This window comes from Leucoraja erinacea, chromosome 10 (genome assembly GCF_028641065.1).
Source record: "Leucoraja erinacea ecotype New England chromosome 10, Leri_hhj_1, whole genome shotgun sequence".
NCBI lineage: Eukaryota > Metazoa > Chordata > Chondrichthyes > Rajiformes > Rajidae > Leucoraja > Leucoraja erinaceus.
Genome location: NC_073386.1, coordinates 60681943 through 60705006, shown reverse-complemented (window position 1 = coordinate 60705006; position 23064 = coordinate 60681943). Strand labels below are relative to the sequence as shown.

At 47.1% G+C, this 23064-nt stretch overlaps 1 long non-coding RNA gene across 2 annotated transcripts in view; it reads left to right on the top strand.

Moving 5' to 3' along the window:
• LOC129701287 (uncharacterized) overlaps positions 1 to 23064 on the top strand; it is a 75807-nt gene that overhangs the window by 44175 nt on the left and 8568 nt on the right. Inside the window, exon 4 of one of the 2 annotated variants that reach the window (XR_008724175.1) lies at positions 21327 to 21440. This is a non-coding gene — a long non-coding RNA (uncharacterized LOC129701287). Of the gene's footprint in view, positions 1 to 21326; positions 21472 to 23064 lie in introns of both variants that reach the window. The other variant, XR_008724176.1, reaches the window with a different exon arrangement.

Here is a 23064-nt window from a genome sequence, read left to right as displayed (position 1 = left end):
TTGCGATTTAACGTAATGAAGGCGAAAAGTATTGTCTTAAGAAATCATTATATGTTAAGCATCTACATTGAACTCGTTAGCTCTTGAAGATGCAGCCAGGCACATCTCCATTACTGGAAGCAGTGGGGCAGGATTTCTGTTCCAGGTGGAGACCTCAGTTTGTAGCTTTGTATGGTTCCTCCAGGACTGGAATTTTGAGAGCATAGTTTCAACAAGATTCTGTACAAATACATCCATACAGAACAAACCTGATATTTATCTATCAGTCGAGGATAGACACAAAGTGCTGGAATAACTCAGTGGGACAAGCAGTATTTCTGGAGAGAAGGGATGGGTGACCCTTCTTCAGACTGAGAGTCAGGGGGAGAGGGAGGCATAGAGATATGGAAGGGCAAGGTGTGAAAATGAGTTAAAAGTGGATGAAGTCCAAGGAAAATGTAGACTGGATCATTCTTAGCTGAGGGGAAGATGAGAACAAGGCACGCGATTAGTAAAATCAGGAGGGCAGTGAAACGAGTCTGAGAAACAGGATGGGGAGGGATGAAGAGAGAGGGAGAGCAATGGCTGTGAATTGGTGGAGCTGGAGAGCAGGAGGAATCATAGAGGGGGAGCAGTGAGATTGGGTGTTGCAGGAACCTCATTGGAGAGAGGAGGAGAACCTCCACAAAGTAGGAATACCTCGAGGAGATTTTACAGTGGAGCAGACAAAATGTTACCTTCAAGTCACTCATCCTTTCAGTAACTATGTCATAGAGTCATACAGTATGGAAACAGGCCCTTTGGCCCACATTGTCCATACCGCCCCATATTGACGTCATATTTACTCACTTTTGGCCCATATCCCAGGAAGCTTTTCCTGTCTATGTGTATCCAAATGTCTTTAAAGTGTTGTGATAGTCCCTGCCTCAACTACTTCTTCGAGCAACCCGTTCCATATAGCAATCACCCTCTGTGTGAAATGTTGCCCCTCAGGTTCCTATTAAATCTTGCCCCTCTCACCTTAAACCTACCCCTCTGGTCCTTGATTCCAGTTTATTCAAGTCTGGGCTACCTGTTGGATGGTTTGAATGAAGCACAGCAACATTGTCCCTTGGTCTGCAGTTGTGCAGGAGACAGCAAGGTTGAGGAGGAGGGGATTCGGTGTTCCGGTGGCATCCTGAGTTTTGTTCATGTTCAAAAGTGAAAGGAGCAGAATTAGGCCGTTCGACCCATCAAGTCTATTCCGTGGCTGATCTATCTTTCCCTCAACCCCATTCTCCTGCCTTCTCCACATAACCCTTAGCACCTGTACTAATCAAGAATCTATCTATCTCTGCCTTTAAAATATCGATTGACGGCCTCCACAACGTTCTGTGGCAAAGAATTCCACGTTCCACAGATCCACAATCTGGATTCCACAGATTCACCACCCTCTCACGAAAGAAATTCCTCCCTATCTCCGTCCGAAAGGATCGTCCTTTAATTCTGAGGCTATGACCTCTGGTCCTAGACTCTTCCACTGGTGGAAACATCCTCCCCAGGCCTTTCAATATTTGGTAAGTTTCAATGAGGTCCCCACTCATCCTTCAAAACTCCAGCGACTACAGGCCCAATGCTGTCAAACGCTCATCGTTTGTTAACCCACTCATTCCTGGGATCGTTCTCGTAGACCTTTACAGATGGAGGGACGGAAATTCTTATTTCTCACTTCTTGGTACTAATCCCGAAACTGCACTGCAAATGTGCCGTGACATGTTGTCCACCCAAATGACGAAACTGCACACCATAAGCCAGGCGGGGAACATGGGCTCCAGGCATGTGTCAAGAATCCGCTCGTCAGAATTCTTTGCCTTTGCAATTTGAACATTACACTTGCAGTAAAATGCCAAAAAGAATCAGCATTATAGTTTGGCTTGATGTCTTTTCTGGATGCTTCAGGTTTAACTGGAGGTAACAATGAGCTGGTGCACTGACATCTCATGGCTGTGCACACTGCATCTGTACAATACTTTGATGTCTCGTGTCTGCTAGACAAGGCTTGAGCATGTCTTTTCTTTAAAGCAAGTCAAAGGCAAACAGCCAACTGATAATACAACAGAATTGGTAATAATCTTTCCCACAGACAGTGGAAATGTCATTGTTTAGATGAGCTTTGAGGTGCAGCATGGAAACAGGCCCTTCGACCCAGCGGGTCCATGTCGACCATCCATCACCCGTTCACATTAGTTCTATTACCCCAATTTCTCATCCACTCCCTACACACTAGGGGCTATTTACAGTGGGCCAATTGACCTAGAAAGCTGCACGTCTTTGGGATGTGAGAGGAAACTGGAGCACCCGGGGGAAACGCACATGGTTACGGTGAGAATGTGCCAAGTCCACACAGACAGCATCCCTAGGTCAGGATCGAACCAGGTCTCGGGCGATGTGAGGCAGCAGCTCTACCCGCTGCACCACTGTGCCGCCATCCAGTCATTGAGCACGGAAACAGTCCCCTCAGCCCAATTTATCATGTTAACCAAGATGTCATGTCCATCTAAGGTAGTGCAATTTATCTGTGGTTGGCCCATTCACCCAAATCCTCTCCTATCCATGCACCTGTCCAAGTGTGTATTAAATGCTGTTATAGTCCCTGCCTCAACCACCTCCTCTGGCAGCTTGTTCCATACACCCACCACTCTCTGTGTAAAGTTGTCCTTCAGGTTTCCTGACCTTAAACCTATGTCTTCAAATATTTGATTTCCTTAACGTTGAGAAAAGACTCTGCGTATTCACAGTACTTGGGTAGAATGCGTACCTACATGAGAACATGTGAGTGTGTACATTTTCACACCTGTATGGTTGCGAGTCGTCTCCTCAAATCGCCTAAAGAGTCGTAACATTTTTCTGGACGCCGCGGGATTTTGAAATGTTCAAAACGTTTTGGCGACTGTGGGCTTGACGTAGCTGGTCTTCTCCTGACGTAGGTGCTGTTGTAGGTTGGCGGCAGGATGATGCAGGTTGTCGCTAGGTGACGTAGGTTGTCGCTAGGTGACGTTGGTTATTGCCGGGTGCTGACTTTGGTGAATTCCAATGACGACTATCTACGTCAACCGGCGCCAGGTACCGGCGACTGAATTGTCTTCAGTTGTCGCCGACAGGGTCGTTGCTTGTCGTAGCTTGTCGCTGGTGGACGTACGTTAACCGGTTGTCGTAGGTTGTCACCATGTGGTTGTTGGTTGTCGTAGGTGTGGTCATAGGTGGACATCCTAATGGGTCGCCAGTTCTCGGTAGCTTGCCGTAGCTTAACATCGACTAGGTGATAGCTTGTCGTAGACATTGTCGTGGGGGGGGGGGCTCCAATCGCCACTTTTTCGGCGACCTGCTACAACTGTGACAGTCGCCGGCAGTCGTCGAAAAAAATCGCCTCAGTGGGACCGGCCCTTTAGGCTTTAGAGACCGTCAGCATGACTAAGATCGTAAGTACAGAGCTGTACTGAAGGGTACAGATTGGTGGTTTCAGGGTTGGATGTTTCAGGCAAAGGGCCTGAGGTGCCAACATGGCATTCACACTAACTGGGGTTGCGATTCAGATGTTCTGGAGAAAAAGGGCAGGTGATATTTCTGATCAGAACCCTTCTTTAGCCTCCTCAGACTTCTTCACTCTCTCTGAGACCCTCTCTCACTGCTTCCCCTCTGCAGTTCACCAGCATCTGCAGTTCCTTTCTAAACCCCCTTCCTATAGAGTGAACAACACTGCACCAGGCAGGCTGGTTCTGGTCCCTGTAATGTAGTGCAGCATCACAATCAGTAAGGCTACCTGCTTACCAATCTGATAGCTGACATACCAAGCAGCGCAAAATCATCTCCCACAAATCATCCAGTTCTTTCAAATTCTCTGTGGCAAAGTAACACAGAAAGGCATGATCCCACCCAGCAGGAGTCAAACGTGTTTTATTGTCATGTGTCCCAGATAGAACGATGACATTCTTGCTTGCTGCAGCACAACACAATATGTAAATATAGTACACTGTAAACAATATGTTAAACGAGAAAAAAAAGTTTGTTGTGTGTATATATACACATACTCACATATACATTACATATATATATATATATATACACGCACACATACATACACAGAACAAAACAAACAACAATATGGTGTAATAATAACAATAATAGTCTATTTTGTTCAGAGTTTAATGTAGGCTGTAAAGTTTTTCAGCTGTTCCTGAACCTGGACGTTACTATTTTCAGGCTCCAGTAGCTTCTTCCCGATGGCAGTGGTGAAATAAGTGTGTGGCCAGGGTGATGTGGGTCTCTGATGATGCTGACTGCCTTTTTGAGGCAGCGACTATGATTGATCCCTTCGATGGTGGGGAGATCAGAGCCGGTGATGGACTGGGCAGTGTTTGCAACTTTTTGCAGTCTTCTTTGTAGAACAGCAGACAGATTGATCCAAAAACCAAGCATGCATAATGCAAAAGCCTTAAATATACATGTCACATCACATTAGGGCAGTGTCATGGAGTCATTGAGTGATACGGTGTGGAAACAGGCCCTCCAGCCCAACTTGCCCAAACTGGCCAACGATGTCCCAGCTACACTAGTTCCATATATCTCCAAACCCGTCCTATCCATGTGCATGTCTCTAACTGTTTCTTAAATGTTGGGATCGTCACAGCCTCCACTACCTCCTCTGGCAGCTTGTTCCATACACCCATCACCCTCTGTGTGAAAAAGTTACCCCTCAGATTCCTGTTAAAACCTTTCCCCTTCACCTTAAACCTATGACCTCTGGTCCTAAGGTCATAAGCGATAGGAGTAGAATTAGGCCATTCAACCCATCAAGTCTACTCCAGCATTCAATCACGGCTGATCTATCTCTCTCTCCTGACCCCATTCTCCTGCCTTCTCCCCGTAACCCCTGACACCCGTACTATTACAAGAATCTATCTATCTCTGCCTTAAAAATATCCACGGCTTCCTCCACGGCCTTCTGTGGCAAAGAATTCCACAGATTTACTGGCCTCCGACTAAAGAAATTTCACCTCATCTCCTTCCTAAAAGAACTTTCTTTAATTCCTCAATTCACCTACACGGGACAAGAGACTCTGTGCATCGACCTGATCTCTTCCTCTCATGATTGTGAGTGAACATCAGCTGAAAGTGAATTGTAAGTGCATTGTAAGTGTTAGGCCACAGTTAAAATTATATTTAAAATCTGCACAGGCTGAACGCACCCGAGAATCAAAACTGCTTCTCCCACCCAGCAAGTATTAACTGGGTCATTTCTATCTGCTTCTGCTGTGCACCCATGCCAGGGTTGATCAGGAGCATTGGTCCAGAAGCACACTGAGTTAGTGCAGTCAGCCCGAAAAATGCTTCTCCAACTGCGAGGAGAGGAGCAAAATACAATCAGTGCATCAGCCTTTGAGACATAATGTGTGGTCGAAATATGCTGTCCTTCCAACAAGCTATTGCACACTGGCCCTTCCTGTAGACCAGTGGACCCCACCTCAATGGTTCAACTCTATTGTCACAAGGTGCAGTGAAATTCATTTTATTCTCACGCACAATCTTTGTTCAGTACAAGTGTATCGGAATAGCAGACTGAGTTACACTGAGCCGGTGATTGCTCTAGGTGGCACGGTGGCACAGCGGTAGAGTTGCTGCCTTCCAGGGCTTTCAGACAGACCCTGGTTCGATCCAGACTATGGGTGCTGTCTGTATGGAGTTTGCACGTTCCCCCCATGACCGCGTTGGTTTTCTCCAGGATCTTTGGCTTCCTCCCACACTCCAAAGACGTACAGGTTTGTAGGTTAAATGGCTTGGTATAAATGTGAATTACCCCTAGTGTGTGTAGGATAGTGTTAGTGTGCGGGGATCACTGGTCGGCGCGGACTCGGTGGGCCGAAGTGCCTGTTTCTGCGCCGTATCTATAAACTAAACTAAACTAAAGTATACACGAGGAGCCATGTGTTGGCACCAATATTTCGGATTGAAGTTGGTATAAATATCAAGGATGTGAACATCTGTGGGAACAATCTGCGAACCAGCAATGACTTTGTACAGGCGATGGAAGGGCATCAACTATATAATGTGCTTCAAGGACATTTGGACCTTGAATACACAGCCTAAGAGTCGTGAGCGCCTCTGTGTTTTTACAGCCTTGGTCATTTGATAGGGGGGGAAGTTGCTGGCAGATGAATCCCATCAGATGTCAGACATCCCCCCTGCCACGTAGATTAAGGAGCTGTTCCGTGTTGCTTCCACGCAGTGGCTCCAGGCAGAATTACCCCTCGCTCCCATCGGCAATCCATCTCATCACCTCCACCCTGAAGGTACGTTTGTTAAATCAGTCCAGATGGCCTCACCTAGATGACAGCTCGGCAGATATTAATCAACCCATCGTCTATGGGTTCACTTTTTCTCCCAAAGACTAAGGAAGGAAAAGGGATAAAGTGAATATTTTGTGGTGATCGGAATTCTGCTGCTGTTGTCTTCAGAGTGTTGTCACATTATTGTCACGTCACGTTGTCACAGTGTAATTCATCTTTGTAAACAGTTCAGCCCAAGTACCACTATGCATAAGCACTTAGATACATCTTAGATACGCATCTCAGATACAGTACAAGTGTTTAGCAGTACACCACTGAGACAGTACACAGAGTCACCAGTTTGGTGCCATTGCCAAGTTCCAGTTGTTGTAAGGGCAGGGATCTTGACCTGACCATGATACTCTGTTGTCCTGGTGGCGTTGCAGTGTTGGCCTGGCCAAGCGTAGTCGCTGTTCTACCGCTGCTCCACCGCTGCAGCTCACGTGCTCGGCCTCAGGAGTAGGAGTTGGAGTCTAGTGTCGAAGATTCAAGACAGTGTCACTTTAAAACCATTTTAAAGGGTTTGTAATTCTCACTTGACCATCAATCAGCTCCTGAAAGTTTGCTGTCTCTGACATTTCCCCAAGGGTTCTGTGGTGCTCACATAGTGAGTGGCCCATTCCCCGATGCTCAGAGGCACAGAGTCCAACCATGCAGTCATACGTGGAAACAGGCCCTTCGTCCCAAATCATGCATGTCCAACCAAGATGCCCATCTAAGCTGGTCACATCTGCCCCTGTTTTGCCCACGGGCCTCTGAATCTTTCCTGTCCATGTTATTATGGATGCCTCAATTAACTCTTTTAGCAGCTCATTCCATATACCCACCACCTTCTGTGTGAAAAAGTTGCCTCTCAGGTTCCTGTTAGACGTTTGCCCTCTCACCTTAACCTATGCCCTCTCGTTCTTGATTCTGCGTGAAAGACATTGTGCATTCACCCTATTGATTCCCCTCATGGTTTTATACAACTCTATAAGATCACCCCCTCAGCTTCATGTACTCCAAGGAGCGCTATCCAGTCAGCGGAGAGACTGTACATGATTACAATCAAGCTATCCCCAGTGTACAGATACAGGATCAAGGGTATAATGTTTAGTGCAAGATAAAGTCCGACTAAAGATAGTCTGAGGGTCTCCAATGAGATAGTTGGGAGATCAGGACAGCTCTCTAGTTAGTGGTAGGATGGTTCAGTTGTTAGATAACAGCTAGGAAGAAACTATCCCTGAATCTGGAGGTGTGCGTTATCACACTTGTATACCTTTTGCCGGATGGGAGAGGCGAGAAGAGGGGGTGAGATGGGTCCTAGATAATGCTACTGGTCTTGCCGAGGCAGCGTGAAGTGCAGATGAGGTGAATGGATGGGAGGTTGGTTTGTGAGATGGTCTGGGCTGCGTCCACAACTCTCTGTAATTTCTTGTGGTCTCGGATGGAGCTGTTCCCAAACCAAGCTGTGATACATCTCGATAGTTAGTGGTTGACTGCCTGAAGTGGCCTCCTGTGTTGGGACAGAAAGAGAGATTCGATTTCCTTTGATGCAATTTTGTCAGAATTCTCCCCAGCTGAAGTGTCATGAGCAAAATTATAACGGATGTATAAAGCATTAGAAAATGAATGATGTGAAATTAGAGATTTGCCTTTAATGTGCAACAGATGTAAGCGGATTACTCAGAGCAGATCTGGGCACCAAGCCTTAGGAAGGATATATTATACTTTGCTACACTGCCTTGGAGAGTCAACAGATTGATACACACACTCCCTAAAGCTAAACTATACAATTGCGCTTACTATTTGCTGCAATTTAGACGGCTGGGGAGAATTTGATTGAAGATTTTATTTTAAGATGTTTGGGGGAACTGATGGAGTGGAAGGAGAAACCACTGCTGGAGTGGGAGATATGGGATGGGGTAGTGTCCTTAAATTGGAGGACATTTCAGGTGAACGAAAGGCAGACGCATCACAACACAAAGGGTGAAAGAGGACGAGAAATCACTTTTGTGGATGGCAAATGAAGCTATTTTGCCAATAAATATCTTAATAGCTTCCTGAGCTTTACAGATTTGTAATCAGGAACGTGCACAGACAGTGAGCACATGAATTAATTGACTGATTAGCCATGACCTTACCAAATGGTGGAACTGACTTAAGAGGCTAAATAACCTACCTGGCAGCTATGTTAGACGCAACAAGCTGGAGTAACTCAGCGGGTTAGACAGCATCTCTGGAGAAAAGGAATAGGTGACGTTTCGGGTCAAGGCCCTTCTTCAGGCTCCATCTTGTACCCATCAATACTATTTCATGGAATTGGTCTCAAGGTCAATGTGTAGATAAAGCAATGTTATTGCTCTGAAGAAGGATCTGACATGAAACGTCACCTATCTATGTTCTCCAGAGATGCTGCCTGACCCGCTGAGTTACTCCAGCACTCTGTGAAACGTCACCTACAAGATACAAGATAGATTTATGCATCACATGTGCCAGATGGCACAGTGAAATGAAATTCCCATACTGCCATACAATAAAAAACACAACACACTATAGGGTTTGACATAAAACATCCCCACACAGCAGAATCAGAGTTTCCCACTGTGTGGGAAGGCACCAAAGTCAGTCTCCATGTTCTCCAGAGATGCTGCCTGACCCGCTGAGTTACTCCAGCACTCTGCGAAACGTCACCTATCCATGTTTTCCAGAGATGCTGCCTGACCCGCTGAGTTACTCCAGCACTCTGTGAAACATCACCTACCCTTTTTCTCCACAGACACTGCCTGTCCCGCTGAGTTACTCCAGCATTTGTGTCTATCTTCAGTTTAAACCAGCATCTGCTGTTCCTTCTTACACAGTGTCAAGTATTTTTGATTTGCACAACGATAATCTGTTTTTTATCTGTTAGAAAGTTAGTGCTGTATTCCAAGGAAAGTATTGTGACTCACATGTAATGGGGTGGTTGTACCATTGAACAATTCAATGCTGTTCAATTAGTCGTGCAGCAGTAGAGCTGCTGCCTTACAGCGCCAGAGACCCGGGTTCAATCCTGACTGCGGGTGCTGTCTGTATGGAGTTTGTACTTTCTCCCCGAGACCTGTGTGGATTTTTTCCAAGAACCTCAGTTTTCAGGGTAGAGAGAGGATGTTGCCAGGACTAGAGGGTGTGAGCTATAGGGAGAGGTTGAGCAGCCTGGGACTCTATTCCTTGCAGCGCAGGGTGATGAGGGGAGATCTTATAGAGGTGTATAAAATCATAAGAGGAATAGATGGAGTAGATACACAGAGTCTCTTGCCCAAAGTAGGCGAATCAAGGACCAGAGGACATAAGTTTAAGGTGAGGGGGAAAAGATTGAATAGGAATCTGAGGGGTAACTTTTTCACACAAAGGTGGTGGGTGTATGGAACAAGCTGCCAGAGGAAGTAGTTGAGGCAGGGACTATTCCAACATTTAAGAAACAGTTAGACTGGTGCATGGGTAGGATAGGTTTGGAGGGATGTGGACCAAACATGAGCAGTTGGGACTAGTGTAGCTGGGACACGTTGGTCGTTGTGGGCAAGTTGTGCCAAAGGGCCTGTTTCCACATTGTATCATTCTGTGACTCTTATGACCATCCACATGCCAAAGACATAGGCTCATTGACTTGGTATAAGTGTAAATTGCCCCTAGTGTGTGTAGGATAGTGTTAATGTGCAGGGATCGCTGGTTGATTAGTGGTTCTCCCCGTGACCTGTGTGGGTTTTCTCCAAGGTCTTCGGTTTCCTCCCACACTCCAAAGACATAGATTGTAGGTTAATAGGCTTGGTGTAAGCGTAAAATGTCCCCAGTGTGTGAAGGATGGTGTTAATGTGTGGGGATCGCTGGTTGGCACGGTCTCGGAGGGCCAAAGAGCCTTTTTCCGCGCTGTATCTCTAAACTAAACCAGTGCGGTTCAATTAGTAGGTGCAGTTGGTGCCTCTCCCCCTCAGTTTGAGTCTGTTGCAGTTTAGTCAGGCAGCTTTGACATTTCAATGCACATCTCCATGTTGAGCACCCAGTGCTCTCTGTAAGGTCTTACACTTGCAATTAGTCTAATCTCACAGATCAAAGGGAGCAGACTGCTGCAAAGTGAGAAAGCCCAGCGTGCAATTAATCCACTTGAGAAATTACTTCATTCAGAAACGAATTCTTTCTACTTTGAAGTCATGTTCTTTTGCAAAATTGGTTAGCACAGCTCGTTTTGATTCCATTAAAGAGCTTCAGTTACAGCCCCTGAGAATTAATTGGGTGATTTGTACCACTTAAAGAATATTGATGTCCATTTTCTCCATACTTTTAAGAGCTATTTGGCCAGATATAGCTTTTCACTGTACATATGGCATTAAACTCAACTCAATGTTGATAGGAAGGGTTTAGAGAGCTAAGGGCAAAATGCAGGCAAGTGGGACTAGCCCATTATGCCGTCTTGGTCAGCATGGACAAGGTGGGCCGAAGGGCCTGTTTCCATGCCCTACAGCTCTATGAAGATGCTCAATGTTGGACAAGCCATTGTGAGGATGGGTAACATAGAGACACAAGAGACTGCAATGCTGGCATCTTCAGCAAAACACAAAAGTGCTGGAAGAACTCAGCGGGGCAGGCAGCATCTGTGGAGGGAATGGACAGGTGACGTTTTGGAGGAGGGCCCTTCTTCAGACTGCAGTATTACTCTTCCAGTTCAATGTCTTGACTCTCGGTCTAATTTTTCTTTACCGTTATTTTATGTATGATTATTTCCACCTGCATGATCTCCAAATTATTTTCATTGATTGAACCATTTCTCAGCCACGAGGTTGAGATGTCCCACACACTTTCCTGTCCCTTTTTCCCAGGGTGGAAATGCCAAAGGCAAGAAGACTTTGCTTTAAAGTGAGAGGAGCAAAGTTTAAATGAGATGTGCGGGGCAAATGTTATACACTGTGAGTGGTGGGTGCCTGGAACGTGCTGCCAGGGGTGGTGGTGGTGGTGGAGGCAGATACGATAGTGGTGTTTCAGAGGCTTTACATCATTGCCACGTGTACCGAGGTACAGTGAAGAGCTTTTGTTGCATGCTAACCAGTCAGTTGAAGGACTACATGATTACCATCGAGCCATCCACAGATACAGGATAAAATAAATAATGATGGTCTTTTGGACAGACACATGGATGTGCAGGGAATGGAGGGATATGAATCACATGTGGTCAGAGGAGATTAGTTTAGTTTGGCATCATATTCAGTTGAGACATTGTGGGCTGAAGGGCCTGTTACCAGGGCTGCCAACTCACGCATTGAGCGTGAGAGTCACGCATTTCACAAAATTCTCACGCTCTCACACTGATCACAAATTTCACACGCTTAAAAATCTGCAGGTGCTGGAAGTTCAAAATAAAGCAAAACATTTCTCCCATGCAGACGGTGTGATAGGTGAGACACGACTGTGGAGGTCCCAGCACCAAATACACCCCCCCCCCCGAAGATAGACACTAAAAACTAGAAAACCTCAGTATGACAGGCACCATCTATGGAGTGAAAGAATAGGTGATGTTTCGGGTTGAGACCTTCAGACTGATGAGGTTGAAAACCAGCCATAAGTCAAGTCAAGTAAAGTCAAGTCAAGTTTATTTGTCACATACACATACGAGATGTGCAGTGAAATGAAAGTGGCAATGCTCGCGGACTTTTGTGCAAAAGACAAACAACCAAACAACCAAACAAACTATGAACACAATCATAACACACATATTCTTTTACATAATAAATAATGGAAGGAAAAACGTTCAGTAGAGTTAGTCCCTGGTGAGATAGGCGTTTACAGTCCAAATGGCCTCTGGGAAGAAACTCCTTCTCAACCTCTCCGTTCTCAACGCATGGCAACGGAGGCGTTTGCCTGACCGTAGCAGCTGGAACAGTCCGTTGCAGGGGTGGAATGGGTCTCTCATGATATTGTTGGCTCTGGAGTTGCACCTCCTGATGTATAGTTCCAGCAGGGGGGGCAAGTGAAGTTCCCATAGTGCGTTCGGCCGAACACACTACTCTCTGCAGAGCCTTCTTGTCCTGGGCAGAGCAATTCCCAAACCAGATGGTAATGTTCCCGGACAAGATGCTTTCTACCGCCACTGCGTAGAAGCACTGGAGGATCCTCGGAGACACTCTAAGTTTCCTCAATTGCTTGAGGTGGTAAAGGTGCTGCCTTGCCTTACTCACAAGTGCTGAGGCGTGTGATGCCCATGTCATATCCTCGGAGATGTGGACTCCCAGATATTTAAAACAGTTCACCCTATCCACAGGATCCCCATTTATCCTCAATGGAGTGTACGTCCTTGGATGATGTGCCCTCCTAAAGTCCATGATCAGCTCCTTCGTTTTTTTGATGTTCATGTGTGTTATCCAACAGGCTGTTGATGTGTGTTATCCAACTAAGGGCAGAAATCAGAATCATGTGTTCATCTTTATTGATGTGACACCATAATAAATATATTACAAAAAAATAATTTAATGGGGTGGCTTAGCGGATGAGTTGCTGCCTTACTACCTCATGGGTTTTCTCTGGATATTTTTCCCAAAGAAATATCAAAGGTGACTTAGCTTTAAAGTGAGAGGGGAAAAGTTTAAAGGATAATGTTTTTTTAGATAGAAGGTTGTGGGTGCCTGGAATGCATTGTCTGGGATGGTGGTGGAGGCAGGTACCATAGTGGTGTTTAAAAGGCTTTTGGGCAAGAGACATAGATATGTAGGTAACGGAGGGATATGGATTATGTACAGGCAGGGTAGATTAGTTTACCAGATATCAAGTTTGGCAGGGACATTGTAGGCCAAATGGCCTGTGGTGTACTCTACAATAGATAGACACAAAAAGCTGTAGTAACTCAGCGGGACAGATAGCATCTCTGGGGAGAAGGAATGGGTGACAGTTCGGGTCGAGACCCTTCTTCGGACTGGGAATACTGTGCGGGAGTGTCTCGGGGAAGCCGTGTCGGCCCGATCCACCCGACAAACAACCGTGGCGCCGATTACTGGAATGGGCCCGTCAGCTTGAGCCTCAATGGCCATGGGAGCCTTGGCAGTGGAGGAGCCTCAGTGGCAGCTTGAGTCTCGATGGCCATGGGAGCCTCGGCAGTGGAGGAGCCTCAGTGGCAGCTTGAGCCTCGATGGCCATGGGAGCCTCAGGCAGTGGAGGAGCCTCGGCAGTGGAGGAGCTTGAGCTTGAGCTCAATGGCCATGGGAGCCTCGGCAGTGGAGGAGCCTCAGCGGCAGCTTGAGTCTCAATGGCCATGGGAGCTTTGGCGGTGGAGGGGCCTCAGCGGCAGCTTGAGCCTCAATGGCCATGGGAGCCTCGGCAGTGGAGGAGCCTCAGTGGCAGCAAGGCCTTGCGATCATCCCGCGATTGGCGGTCGATGAGCGTGAAGGGGAGGGGAAGACAATGGGGACCTGGAGTGGGGACACGGGGCATTCTAGTTCCGAATCCTCTGCCCAGGGGATAAGCCTGAATGCATTTGTTTGTTCATTTCTCCCGGTGAAGCCGCTGTGCACACGGCAGCCGGACCACAGTCGTTTGTCATTTTCTTTTTGTTTTTCATTTTTAATTTCAAGTTTTTTGTGCACCTTGTGTGTTATGACTGTCGGCAGAACTATTTCCCCCCAGGGTGAATAAAGTTTTATTGCATCATATCTATGTTTTAATCATCCACTCTACGCCTGGAGTTTTTACTTCTTCAAAGTTGATAGAGCAGAGCACGGTGGCACAGTGGTAGAGTTGCTGCCTTACAGCCATTACCACGCCAGAGACCCATGTTCAATCCCGACTAAGGGTGCTGTCTGTACGGAGTTTTTACGTTCTCCCCGTAACTGAGATGGTTTTCTCTGAGATCTTAAGTTAATCCCACACTCCAAAGACGTACAGATTTGTAGGTTAATTGGCTTGGTATAAATGTAAATTGTCTAGTGTGCATAGGATAGTGTTAGTGTGCGGGGATCGCTGGTCGGCACGGACTCAGTGAGCCGAAGAGCCTGTTTCCGTGCTGTTTCTCTACATTAAACTAAACTAAAGTAAGTTTCCTTTCAAAAGACACCATGAAGCTTGAAGATTGCTTCCATCAGCCTGCATGGAAACAATTTTTTGCTTGCGCACATTCTTTGGAAACCACAGGAATGTACAAAGTGAAAGACAAAGCAAGGTCAGACATCCTTTTAGTTGAGATTGTGGCTGAGCGACTCACTCTGAGCGTGTCCAAAGCCTTTTCTCACTTAGGTGTTTCCAGAAACTCAGCATAATGTATGTGGTTGTATCCTCAATTTAAAAAAGTGTGAATGAAAGATAAGTAAAAAAGTGACGATGATAAAGAAACCAAGCCATTGTTTGCATATCTTTCATTCATTTGTTCTATATCTCTCTACATCATCGTCTATATCTCTCGTTTCCCTTTCCCGTGGCTTTCAGTCTGAAGAAGGGTCTGGACCCGAAATGTCACCCATTCCTTCTCTCCAGAGGTGCTGCCTGTCCCGCTGAGTTACTCCAGCTTTGCGTGTCTATCTTCAGGGTTAAACCAACTTCGGCAGTTCCTTCCTACACATAGTGCCAAAGCACATGAGCTTGTTAAAGATTTTAACTCAAGTGGGAACATGAACCTGTTTGATCCCCCTGCGCATTGATTTCACGAGTCAAGAGTTAAAAGTGTTTAATTGTCATATATTCCGGCAATGGAACCATGAAATACTTCCATGCTGCAGCTTAACGTGCCCATTCATGCAGTAACACATCGATAAATATGTACCGTATTTCCCGGCAATGAAGACGCACCTGTGTCAAAGCCACACCCCCAATTTAAGTTGTTACATTTTGAGAAAAGGATGGCAGGACAGGATCAAGGGTTTGGTTTAGTCCAGGAGTCGGCAACATTGCCTGCGTGCCCCGGGACTGGCTGCAGTTCCCAGATCCCTCGCGTCCCAGGACTAGCTCCAGTTCCCAAGTCGCCTGCAAGCCCCGATACTAGCTGCAGCGCCCATGGTGGCCTGTGAACCCCAGGACTGGCTGCAGTTTCCAAGTTGCCTGCCCCTGGACTGGCTGTGGAGCCCAGGTCGCCTGCCACGGGACTAGTAGAGAGAGAGCGAGCCTGGGATGAAGCAGCCACCCTTCCGCCCTCTAGCTACCCGCCAACCACCACCTCCACCGGTTGCGCCTGTACTGAAGGACACCGTAGCTGGTTGTGACCGGTTCCGCTGTAAGGTCCCAGCGGCCGCTTGCAGCCACCCGAGCTACTTCCCTCCCTAGCCACAATGCGGTGGCTCCGCGTCTGGAGCAAGTTGCTGGCATGATCCCCGACCCCCTGCTTCTCAACGCTCCTGCCCTCCCCGCAACTTTACCCCTGGCGGCCCAGCCAATTTGTGCAGCCCAGGCCCTGCTGACCCGGGCCAGACTCCCTACACACTGTGACAGGAACTCTTCCCCCCCCAACATCTTCACCCCCCAGCGGCGCTGTACCTTTACAGCCCTTTCCCACTTCACAGCCGTTTCCCATCAGCTGCCAGCAATGAGGGATAGACTGATTGGGATAGAATATCGTTCTTGATGTTGCTGTACTGAGGGGTATCCAAGTCTATCTTTCTTGGCTAACAACCTAACCTTCGACCTCCAAGACGCAAGTAAATTTTCATGCCTTAATATTGGGTAAAAAATAGCGTGGTCATTGCCGGGAAATACGGTAATACTCAATAAAACAATAAACTAATAACTGTAATACTAGGTAACCATAACATTGTTGTTCAATTTAGTTTCGAGATATAGCATGGGAACAGGCCCTTCAGCCCACCCTGTCAATACCGCCCATCGATTACCCGTTCACAGTAGTTCTGTGTTATCCTGCTTTCTCATCCGCTCCCTACACCCAGAGACCAATTAACCTAGTAACCGCACATCTTTGGGGTGTGGGAGGAAACTGGAGCATCCGGAGGAAACCCAGGCATTGATAGGGAGAATACGTGCAAACTCCACACATGCAGATAACACCCGAGATCTGGATCAAATCGGGATCTATGGTGCTGTGAGTCAGTGTCTTTACCACTGTGCCACCCTTGTAGTGCAACCAAAGGCACAGTCCCCAGATGATCACAGTTGCTGAGGTTAGTATTGTGCAGCGTTCAGGTGCCTGATGGTTGGTGGTGATCAGAAAAGAAAGATTTTGCTTTCATTGCCAGAAGCGGGAATCGTGAGACAACCAGCGAAAGAGCTGGCTGAGGCCGCATCTGCATTTTGGGGCAGATGTTTAACACATGGATGTGGTTTGGGGGGACTGACAGGAAGTGTGTCACTGCCTGGGAACATGGCAATGTTTTCCTGCAGTTGCAATAGGTTCCCATCTCCAAGAGAACATTTGCAAAGCTGGGCAGAGGTTGAGAAATAATCAACACACAGTATGGAACACAGTAAGTCACAAACGACTCTCCTGGCCCCTGCGACTGTACAATCCGAACAAAGCACAACCACGTTACCACGCACAGTCTTGGCTTTCTCCGATGTGGGAGGAATGTGCCTCGTTCTACATGGGATGTTCTCATGGAAGCAAGTCAAGTCAAGTCAAGTCAAGTTTATTTGTCACATGCAGTGAAATGAAAGTGGCAATGCTCGCGGACTTTTGTGCAAAAGACAAACAACAAAACAACCAAACAAATTATAAACACAATCATAACACACATATTCTTTTACATAATAAATAATGGAAGGAAAAACGTTCTGTAGAGTTAGTCCCTGGTGAGATAGGCGTTTACAGTCCGAATTGCCTCTGGGAAGAAACTCCTTCTCAACTTCTCCGTTCTCACCGCATGGCAACGGAGGCGATTGCCTGACCGTAGCAGCTGGAACAGTCCGTTGCAGGGGTGGAATGGGTCTCCCATGATTTTGTTTGCTCTGGAGTTGCACCTCCTGTTGTATAGTTCCTGCAGGGGGGTGAGTGAAATTCCCATAGTGCGTTCGGCCGAACGCACTACTCTCTGCAGAGCCTTCTTGTCCTTGGCAGAGCAATTCAGCACATCAGTCAGTTGGCTCCTAGTCAAACGTGGCACCCAATTAATCATTAAATTAAACGTTTTTAATGTTCATGGTGTCAACACTTCACATTAGACGAGAGCCAAGAGTTCAGTTCAGTTTAGAGATACTCACTGAGCCCAGAGTGAACAGCGAATACCAGTTATATGCTACACACTAAGGCCAATTTACAGAAGCAAATTAACCTACTAACCCGGACGTCTTTGGAGTGTGGGAGGGAACCGGAACACCCGGAAGAAAACTACGCGGTCACAGGGAGAACGTACAAACTCCGTACAGACATCACCCGTAGTCAGGATCAAACCCAGGTCTCCGGCTCTGTGAACAGCAACTCTACCGCTGTGACACTGAAGGAGGGATTTGACTCCCAACCATTTTCCAAGTGTTGGCCTGGGATGATGTCTGAATTCTTTGTGTGTCCCGGGATAGATTTTCCTTGTTCATCTCCGGACCAGAATGCAGTGAAGGAACAACACTGGCAGGACCCATCTGTACTTCTCCACGTAACCTCTGTAACCTCTTCCCTCCAAACTACCGCTGGCATGTGACCACAGAGTCCACACCCGAGTCTCGCCAGCTCAGAGGAGCAAAGTGGAAGGAATGACCGGATAAGGAAGCCAATTATTTTGACTGATTTAGTTGAATGAATGAATGAATGTATGAATGAATGAATGCATGAATGAATGAATGAATGTATGCATGAATGATTGAATGAATGGATGAATGACAGAGTCAATGAATGCTTTATTGTAACATGCAACAAGTCACAGTGAAATTCTTTGTTTGCATCCCATGGTATGCAATTAGTTGCCATATAAAGGGCGCTGAGAAAAGTTACAAAGTATCCATGCCAGGTCTCCCTCTGTTACACCCATGCCATTCCAGTGCTCCTTCCCCGACAGCAATGTCCTCACTCCCACGTGATCAGTCCTCATCCGTCGGTCAGCGCCCTTGACCCCGCACACTAAAACTATTCTGCACTCATTAGTGACAATTACTTTGCATTTTTTGGTATTTTATACCAATCCAATTAGCCTACAAGCCTGTATGTTTTTGAAGTGTGAGAAGAAACCGAAGATCTCGGGAGAAAACCCATGCAGGTGACGGGGAGAGCGTACAAACTCCGTGCAGACAGCACCAGTAGTCAGGATGGAACCCTGGTCTCTGGCGCTGTAAGGCAGCAACTCCACCGTGCCAGTGGATGGGTTTAGGGAGTGGCTCGGATTCAGTGCAGGTGACCCGCCCTGGCCATGACCACTGATGCGGGCTGTTCCAGGACCCTGTGGACACCACGGTCAACACACACTGCTCACAGCTGATTTACAAACTTAAAACTCAGTCCGTGTTGCTTCAGTCATCAGATGAAATCTGCAAAATAATCAAGAAGTGTTTCCGAATGTACTCATTCACAGACTGTCACGCACATACTTCTTCCACTTAAAACCACGAGATTCATTTCATACCTCCAAAGATGATGCATAAATATTAATAATTAGCGTGATGCAGCAGATTTTCTGAGCATTTGATGTGCGGTGGGTTTTCCACTGATCAGGTCTCTGCCCAAACTCTGAAGTTGACTAGTACAAGGACTGCAACCTGACCCAGAGGAACAAGGAACTGCAGGTGCTAAGGTTACAGTAAAAGACACCGAGTGCTGGAGTAACTCAGCAGGTCAGGCAGCATCTCTGGAGAACATGGATAGGTGACGTTTCAGGTGGAGACAAACTCCGCAGAAAGTTCCAGATCCTAATCTTTGCCTATCCATGGTTGGTCTGAAGAAGGGTCTCGATCAGAAACGTCACACATTCCTTCTCTGCAGAGGTGTTGGCTGTCCCACTGAATTAGTCCAGCATTTTGAGTCCATACCAGGATCACATACACAGTGAAAAGCTTTTTGTTGCGTGTTATAAGACTATACATAATTACAAGCAGGCCGTTCACAGTGTACAAATACAGGATAAAGGGTTAAATGTAAGATGAATTCTAATTTAAAATAGTTCAAAGGTCTCCGATAAGTTCTCCAGAGACGCTGCCTGACCCGCTGAGTTACTCCAGCACTCTGTGAAACGTCACCTATCCATGTTCTCCACAGATGCTACCTGACCCGCTGAGTTACTCCAGCACTCTGTGAAACGTCACCTATCCATGTTCTCCAGAGATGCTGCCTGACCCACTGAGTTGCTCCAGCACTCTGTGAAACGTCACCTATCCATGTTCTCCACAGATGCTGCCTGACCCGCTGAGTTACTCCAGCACTCTGTGTCTTCGTTTGAAACTTGATCCACGGTGGAAGCAATGGCAGTGGCAGGAGCTGTGGATCCGAGTGAATCATCAGCTTAGCTAGAACTTATTCCATTCAAGAAATGGCAAAGTTGGTTTAATGCACATTTTTACCCAGTGTATGGGAATCAAAACCAGAGGACATTGGTTCAAGGGGAGAGTGGAAAGATTTAATAGGAATCTGAGGGGCAATTTTTTCACACATAGGGTGGTGGGCGCTGAGTTACTCCAGCACTCTGTGAAACGTCACCGATCAACGTTCTCCACATATGCTGCCTGGCCCGCTGAGTTACTCCAGCACTCTGTGAAACGTCACCTATCAACGTTCTCCACATATGCTGCCTGGCCCGCTGAGTTACTCCAGCACTCTGTGTCTTTTACTGTAACCTTAGCACCTGCAGTTCCTTGTTCCTCTGGGTCAGGTTGCAGTCCTTGGATTAGTCACCCTAACTAACAAGCTGCCAGAGGAGGTAGTTGAGGCTGGTACAATAACAACATTTAAAAGATGTTTGTACGGATACAAGGATAGGACAGGTTTAGAGGGATATGGGCCAAATGCAGGCAGGTAGGACTAGTGTATCTGGGGCATCTTGGTCGGAGGACCTGTTTAAAACCATAAGACACACGACCAGGGTTAGGCCATTTGGCCCATTTAATCATGGCTGATGTTTTTCCCTCTCAATCTCATTCTCCCGCCTTCTCCCCAAATCCTTTTGCCTGCAAAAGTGGTGCAGTGGTAGAGTTACTGCCTTCCAGGGACAGGGACCCGGGTTCAATCCTGAGCAAGGGTGTATGGAGTTTATACGTTCTCCCCGTGACCACATGGGTTTTCTCTGAGTGTTCCTGTTTCCTCCCACACTGTAAAGGCATAAAGGCTTGTAGGTTAATTGGCCTCTTGTAAAATTGTAAATTGTCCCTATTGTGTGTAGGATAGTGTTAGAGTATGGGGATCGCTAGTCAGCATGGACCTGGTGGGCCGAAGGGCCTGTTTCCACACTGTATCTCAAAAGCCTAAAGGCAAAATAACATTTTCCCCAATAAGTAGGTTTTCCCTGACCCCAACTCTGCCCATTCACCGGGCTTTGAGTTAACCTAGTTATGGTAGTTGTCATAAGGTCACAAGGTCATAAGTGACATGAGTAGAATTAGGCCATCCAGCCCATCAAGTCTACTCTGCCATCCAATCAGCAACCCCCTCACCCACCAGCTCCTCCCCCGCTCTCTGCATTCGTATGACAATAAACAACAGGTGCAGGAGTAGGCCATTCGGCCCTTCCAGCCAGCACCGTCATTCAATGTGATCATGGCTGATCATCCACAAACAGTACCCCGTTCCTGCCTTCTCCCCACGTCCCCTGACTCCGCTATCTTTAAGAGCCCTATCTATCTCTCTCCTGTAACGGTAGTCTACAAAACCATCTCCGACTGTGGAAAAGGATTGGAGAACTGTGAACTGGCAGCAGAAGATGTTCTCAGGAGGATGAGAGGAGAGTGTGACTGGAGATTGGACAAGAAGATAGCCACAAAGTGCCTGAGTAACTCATTGGGCCATGCAGCATCTGTGGAGAAGAGATTTCGGGTCAGGACCCTTCTTCAAACAGAAATGTTAGCCAGCGAACCGCAGATGTTATTTTGCTTTATAATTTTGTTCTTTTGGACTATAATTTAATTCCTTTATCTCGACAGGCAGCCTGCTGTTCTGACTGTCCACAGAGGAGGTTCTGTTGGAGCTGGAAATCTCTGTGGGTGTGAATCTTGCTGTCCCCTCTATGGCCAGTGGGAGGCGGTGTGTGCAGCCTGGTACGTGGACCCAGTCAGTGGTCGTGTGGGTGTAAGTAGATGAAAACTTTCAGTGTGGGACATGACAAACAGAGACACACAAAGCATGTTTCATTGCCAGCTTGAACCTAACTAAGCACCAGGCCACCGACTCACACCCAACAGTTTCTCTCTAAAACCTCTGTTAGTTTTTGTTTTAGAGATACAGTATGGAAGCAGGCCCTTCGGCCCATTGAGTCCGCACTGACCAGCGATCCACGCACACCAACACTACACTACACACACTAGTGACAGTTTATAACTGTACCAAGCCAATTAATCTACAAACATGGACGACTTTGGACTATGTGTGGAAACCGAAGATCTCAGAGAAAACTCGCCTGGGTCACGGGGAGAACGTGCAAACTCCGTACAGACAGCATCTGTGGACAGGATCGAACCCAGGTCTCTGGCGCTGCGAAGCAGCAACTTGACCACCGTGCCGCCATCTTCAACCTAATTAGGCACCAACTCACACCCAACAGTTACTCCCTAAACCCTCTGCATATGATTGCAATAGAATTGCAGCCCTATGTACACACTATCTAATGTATAATAGATCCGTTCTCCAAGCAGGGAATTGCTTTAAAATTCCAATTGGCAAGCATAATCCAACCATACAGGTCTAATGTGCAAAACTGATCATTGGAACCAGTTCAAGATGGTCTTCCATAATGCCCATCAACTAATTAACCACTTGCTCGTGCCCTCCTTCGCCAGAATGATGCCTGAACAGACATAAAAAGCTGGAGTAACCAGGTGGGGGAGGCAGCATCTCTGGAGTAAAGGGAATGGGTGAAGTATCGGGTTGAGAACTTTCTCCAGTGATTAGGGGGTATCGGCCGCAGAGAGAGGTTGCATCCACTGGCATTGTTTTCCCTGGAAGGCAGAGAGAGGCTTCTGGGAGAGCTGTTAGACGTGTCAAAAATGATGAGAGGCATAGATGGTGAGAACCTTTTTCCCAGGGTGGAAACGTCAAATGCTAGAAGTTTAAGGGAGATGTATGGGGCAGGTTTGTTACACAAAGGGTGGTGGGTGCCTGGAACGTGCTGGCAGGGGTGATGGTGGAAGCGGATACAATAGTGGTGTTTAAAGGGCCTGTCCCACTTAAGCGACTGTCACAGTCGTGGCAGGTCGCTGAAAAAACGGCGACTGGACCTCCCCGACGACAATGTCTATGACAAGCTACGACGAACTACCACCTAGTCAACGTCAGGCTACAGCAAGCTACTGACACCTGATGACCCACAGGTGACAACATACGACAACAAAAGTTAACGTACGTCCACCCGCGACAAGCAACGACCCTGGCGGCGACAACTGAAGACAATTCAGTCGCCGGTACCTGTCGCCGGTTGACGTAGGTAGTCGCCAATGGAATTCACCAAAGTTATAACCAACGTCACCTGGCGACAACCTACGACAGCGCCTACGACTGGAGAAGACAAGCAATGTCAAGCCCACAGTCACCAAAAAGTTTTGAACATTTCAAAATCCAGCGGCGATCAGAAAAACGTTACCACTCTTTAGGCAACTTGAGGAGGCTACACACGACCATACAGGCATCACCCCGCGACCTTGTGGCAACAGCATAGTCGCCTGTAGT